Genomic DNA, 6,508 nt, shown 5'->3' on the forward strand with positions numbered 1-6,508 from the left:
AGCTGTCACAAGGTAACTCCTTCTCAGCTCTGTCACTCTTGCTCTGAACCCAATCCCAGTTTGCCAGCTCCCCATTAACACCACCTCTCCCAGCTCCTCCTGTGAGCCACCTTCCCTCATCTCACTACCTTCCTGACTACATGCCTGCCCAAGTCCAGCTCCCACCCTTCCACATTCACTTTACCCAGGCACAGGTAGGAATATCTGCCTTTGATTTTCCCAGCCTTTGCCCAGCTAGTCTCCTCATGGCCCCACTCTAACTACAAACCTTATGTTCTTGCTCTCTGGCCATCCTTCCAGTCCCAGCTCTCCAGCAGTCCCCATGGACTCCTTCGGCAACCCGGAGAAGCCCACTTCCACACTCAGTTCAGGCACCTCTTGCCCCTCCAGCCTTTGGCCGAGTGCAAAGCCCAGCAGTAGAGAAAGGGAGGGGCAACTTTTCCCAGGAAAAATGATTTATTATTTCACTATGGGAAAACATCCTCTTTCCCCCAATTTTATTCTCAAATGGGTCAGATCATTTAGGCTGATTGTTTTTCCACACAGATGCACAAAAACACTACCCTGCCACAGTTACTCATAATGGAAAATGTCAGGAGAAACATCAGAAGTAGGTAATGTTTGAAAGAACAGAAACGTATTCCAGTAAGAGCAGAGTCAGGTAATCCCAGTAACAGCTGGATCATCAACCACATTTGAAGAGGTTATTTAAATTAGAAATAAGTGCTAGCTTTTATTTTCATTATTACTTTTAGATATATTAAAAAGAGGTGGGGGGGAAGTTTTTTCCAATTTTCAGAACATAAATTGATAGGTAATATATGTTGAATAGGTACTAACAGTAACGTAGAAATTCAGTATGAGTCTTGGAAAGGAAGGGTAGCTTATATTACTAGCTTTTTGGTGATCTTTAAGAATCTTGTTCACATCACCTCCAAACAGCTCAGATTGCAGGAAAATTAAATGGAGCCAAGTGAGGTACTGTGGGTATTCTCACTCAGGAGTTATTGAGCCAACATGGTAAATCACATGTCTACTTGTTTTTTTTAAATAAATACCAGTTCATGAATAGCCAATATTGTTCCTTCCTGCCCACTTCAGCAGTATAATTGAACATGTCGGTAGAGCATATCTCGGGGCTGGAGCCCAGGTCACTACACAGGAGGAACAGCCAAGTCTCATGACAGGCGGTGTGGGCTGGGAGCTACCCCCTGGGCACCTCACCCTGCCCGCAGCAGTGCCACCTGGAGGTCCAGCCTGAACCCCCACCGAGGATTTGGGTGATGAGTAAAACTGGCAGGTGCTTCCACTGTGGGCAGGACATGGGGAGCGTGCCCCAGTGCCATGGCTGCGGGAAACGCTAAGAAGGCAATCAAAAAGGCCACAGGACAGCGACAGCTTTGTGGAAATGTGGAGAGCAGCCACAGAGAGCGTGAACAGTTTCCCTCTGTGTCAGACAGAAAACAGTGGCAACCAGGAGACCTTCAGAAGACTGGTTTGAAAATAGCTGCCACTGAAATATTTGCATTTGTGCTTGCTCTTTCGACCCAGCTGGGGAGGCATCAGCTGTGAAACTGTTGCTCTGCAAGGATTACTGGACTCCAAATGAAAACGGCATATGGGGGATGTGTTTTTTCTGTGGAACGAGTGGGGAAGTTCCTAAGATTACCAGCTGCAGGAAATGGAGCTGTCACAAGAAGCTGCAAAAGCATTACCAGAGGCCAGCGCTGGGTGCAGGTATTTCCTACCAAGGAGCAGCAAGCCTGCTGCATACACCAGCCTGCCTGCAGAGATGGAGCCAAAATGCCTTGACTACAGGAAATGAAATCTGCACTAACACGGATCGACCGCCCATGGGGACGATCCGTAGCTCCTGCCATCACCCAGCTCTCACTTGTGCAGGATTTTGGCACTTGCCTTCTTCCCAAAGATTACACACGTCTCCTGCCTTACTGCAAAGATGATGTTTCTGAGAACAAATAAAACTTACAGTCTTCTAATCAGATTACTAAAACCATGGGTGTCCCAGGAAACATTTTGAAGTAAATGAGTCATGCTTGATGTAATTGATCACGGTTTGGGGTGAGTCTGTGTGTGTCCATGCCTGCATCTCTGTGTGCACACTGGGAATAGAGGCCATAAGGGCTCTTCCAATCTGCTTGGATTTACTTGGAAAGACAATTAAAGGTCAAATGGGGAAGTGAAACCCACAAGTTCTCCTCCTAGTAAACCAGACAAGAACCAATTTTGATTCTCACAGCTACATTATTTTTCTGGGTCCCAGAAAGGTCCAGGATTCTCCAAATTCCTCTTGCACACTGTGCTTTGGAAGCCTGTACTCTGGTGGCCACTGCAAACTGGCCTTTAATCTCCATGTCTTCTTGAGAGCACTCATTTCAGCTATGTTGTATTTCACATACCTGGCTCCTTCAGAACTTACACAGTTAACTTAAATACCAAATTGATTATAATATAGCAGCCTTTCCTTTCCCGGGACCCAGCTCTATGCTGGGCCATGTCACCAGCTGGGTTACACTAGCATATGAGCTGTTTCAAAACCAAATCAGTAGTTTAAACAAATGGTTTTGTTTTTTGCTGCCACAGATTTCCAGCCATCGTGGTAGGTCAAATGCAGCACTTCACTATTCCTGCGCTTAACAGAGCTAGTTTCCATTTTGTGGTTAAATTTCTCAACCCATTTTAACAATCCGTATCTTGGATCAACACACTGCTTATCTCAGAGTCCCAGTGGAGAAGTTCTATGACATTTACTATGTCTAAGCATGGCTAACTGCTAGAATATTCATCTGTCCTCCCCTGCAAGTTTTAGTTTGGCATGGAACAGCAGTCCTCTTCTGCATTTTCTAGCAGCAACCTGACCAAAACTAAACCTCTGAAGTATTTCCTTTCCTACTTGTAAATGGATAATTGTGGGAAAGAATCAGATTCTATCTCTGTCATCCAGAAACTTTGGAGAACCATTAAATCTTTCTGGAAAATGCATCAACAACTACTTGGAGTAACTACTTTGATTGCCTTATTGTTTTTATAAATATGAGAACATTTAAACACATGGAACCTAAAGTACTTTTACAGATTATTTTGTTTCTGTCAGTTCTGCTGTTATCCAAGTGAAGTTGCCTGTGTGATTCAGACTTTTCCCTTGCCTATGTGACTAGACATGGTGCTTTCCCTGTCTGTGCACAGTGTGTTATTATACACAGTCCAATAACAGAGATATAACTACAGAGGTTCCTCTGCAAAATCTTTCCTACTTTCATTTCTTTCACTCTCTTTCAGACTGATGCATGGTAGCTTTCCCTTGTCCCCTCCACCACAAGCACCCTAAACCGTTCACTTTTCAAATTCTCACAAGGTTTTGCAAACTTCTTAGCACTTCTTTTTTCCCATAAATAAATATCTCTGCTTTTCACTTGCTGTGCAGTTTTCCATATGATCTTCTCATAGACTGCAAAGACTAACTGATTTCAGAGAGGAAGTACATAAGTCCTTTTCACCCAGTCCAGCGAACTGACTACCATATTTTATAAAAATATAAAAGAGGGGGAAATTTTTAAACACTCAGTGATAAAGAAGCAGTAAGAAATGTTGCAATATCGCAGCAGTGAGTACGACAGCCAACTGATGCATTAATGTTACTAAACCACGGTTTGCCTTTGACACTGGAAAGCGTAACTGAAAACATAACTGCACAAAGTTTTCTCTGCATCCTCCTGCTGCAGCTTGACTGTGATTACCTGCTACCCTGTGCACTGATCTGGCTTGAAAATCTTCAGGGTTTGTGCTTTTGTTCTTTAGCCTGTGTTAGGTCCATGAGCTCACTCATCCTGCAGCCTTCCAGGGAGGCGGCAGATGCAGGGCCAAAAGGGTGGGCAAGCCGCTGAGCTGGGTGCACTACACAAAAGAGAAAAGTGTCCAAGACAAAAACTTGAGTGTGTGCTAATGAAAGGGATGCTCGACAAAAGGTCCCGGCCTCGTGGTGCCTGAAGGGTGGGAGCAAGAGCTGCCAGCAGCCAGCTCTTCTGCACAGTGAAAGCAGCCATCACTCTTGGCCAAGCACCTATCACAATGGGGGCTGCTAGCCCCTCAGGTCTCCTCACCCTTCCCAGCATGCGTGCTCACAAGCAGGTTGATGTCACCAAGGGCTCCCACAAGCATGAGTGAAGACACAGGCAGCAACTGCATTTTTGGAGTTGGCAATGGGGCTCACTGAAGCTGCAAGCCACGGGAAGAAAACAAGCCAGAAGAAACACAGGAGGAAAAAAAGGCCTGGAGAGGAACAGAAAAAGAGAATAATATCATGATTGTGAAGAAGAAAGAAAGTGGACCCGCTGACAAACAAGAAGGGAGACGAGAAGAATGTCTGTGTATAACATCAGAACTCCCAAAGTGATTTCATGGTTATTTGTTTGCCTCCTTGCTTTCCCTGAACAGGAAAAGAGGAAGGACTTTGTGGAAATAATCCTGGCTGAGGTACATTATAACAGAATGTGTGAAGAACTGAACATCAGCCAGCCCAGCCCATAAAGCAGCTCAATTAATAAATATTCATAATAATTTGAAATTACTTTGAAATTATGTGAAAAAAGGTTGGAGAAAACTGCATGTGTTGACAGTCTCCAAGGGAAACCTGAGTCATTACTTAACTCTTGTTACTTAGCGCCCACAAGGCTATCTTCTATCCCACTGGCACATTAACGTAAGTAATAAATCACTATCAGCCAGAACCCTTTCCTTCTGACTGTGAGCAATTACTAGCATTTATATGCTCAGTGAAATCAAGAAAATAGTTCATCCAAGTAGCAGGGAGGTCCAGATGACCATCTGAACATGGATTTTTACAGCTGATAACCATTAGAAATAAGCTAAAACAGGATGAGTAAGTTTTCAGGCTTCACTTGTTTCTGACTTTTACCCAAAGATATATAAACCTTTCCCTGTCCTGATTTTCAAGCTGACAATGAGCAAACTCATCCTGGAAAACAAAGGAGCACTGGGTCCCAGCACAGCAAAGCGTCTCAGGGCAGCCAAGAAGCGGTGGGCAGCCACAGCTGGTACAGCAGCCAAGGCCTATGCACCAGCCAGTGCAGCCACACAATAGCCCTTACGGGCAAACTGCAGGCAAATCGTTCCTCCTCCTTCTAAACAGCCACAGATCAAATATACAGACATGTGTGTGTCCCCCTCACCAGAAAAATGTTTTCTCTTGTTATGGAAATCTTTTGCAATGATAAGTTTTTGTGCTACAAATGTAAGACATAAAACTTACTCATTCCCTAGGGAAATGGTCAGCCTGGTCCGTAGCTTTGAGGGACCCCAGGATTGTCACTCTATACCAAATTGTACCAGTGATGCTACATGCTTTTCTAATTGCACTCAATTATTATATTCTAAATCACAAGGATCATGCAAAAATTTGCAAAGTCACAAACAAGGTTCTGACCTTGAGCTAGTAACTTCACTTCCTGAAAATAAATCAACAAAAACCAGTGGGTTTGATGCAATTTTCTAGGAAGCAGATAGGAAGGAAAAGACAGTAAGTATTTCCTTCTGACCAAGGGACTGACGGTGATATTTACATTTGAAGGAAGGAATTTGCCTTGACTTATTGGAAATGTCTTTGTTCTTGGGGATTTAAAAGCAGGCTCTGTGGAACAAAACAGATGGCCTGAACTATGCCTGTATTTTGAGGAAGGACAACTTTGCCTATTAAAAAGAATAACAAGGTGAAAAAGTATTTTAATGGAGTATGAGGGCATTTCCATTTTTCTTTATAGCTGGCTGCAGCAAAGGCAGATGACAGTGGTAAATTTTTTAAAGAGGATAGCAACACAGAAATTGAAAGATGTCAAGATTTTGAATAATTAATTTGGATTATGTTGCTGTTGTCAAGCACTTCACTTATCTAGAAGACACAAAAAAGGATAAATTCTTTGCTCTATAGGCATTTTAATCTAACAGTGGTGATCTCACGTAGTATCAGTACTAGCTGTCACATATTTACCCCAGCTCACATTTTTTAAACCTGCCACAAAGTTAACAAGGATTACTTGAGACAACAACAGAAACAGCTGCAAATCCCCTCCAAAACCCAGTGAAAGTGCTTGCTCATCTTCTAACCAACTTTCCTATGCACAAGAGTGGCCAGGGCTTATTAAAACCATCTTAAAACCTGCCAGCATCATTATTACAGTCCCAGGGTTGCTTTGTTTGCTGGAACATAAGCATTTGTACCCCAGGTGCTGGAGGAGACCAGCAGCACTTGGTCCAGCTTTGCCTGAACTGTAAGGCAAAGTCTGCATTCATTCTGCACTGTGCTTGGGGCTCTGGGGTATATGCTTTAAGCAGATTGAATGGTCCCACTAACTTTAACACTTACTTTAAAGTAGTTTTGGACTTGAGCCTAAAATAAGTTATTTTTGTACTCAAGTCCTCCTATATGGAATTAATACAGAAACTGAAAAAGGAAATGGAACTCAAACTTGCA

The sequence above is a fragment of the Falco peregrinus genome, chromosome 6 (assembly GCF_023634155.1).
Source record: "Falco peregrinus isolate bFalPer1 chromosome 6, bFalPer1.pri, whole genome shotgun sequence".
Lineage (NCBI taxonomy): Eukaryota > Metazoa > Chordata > Aves > Falconiformes > Falconidae > Falco > Falco peregrinus.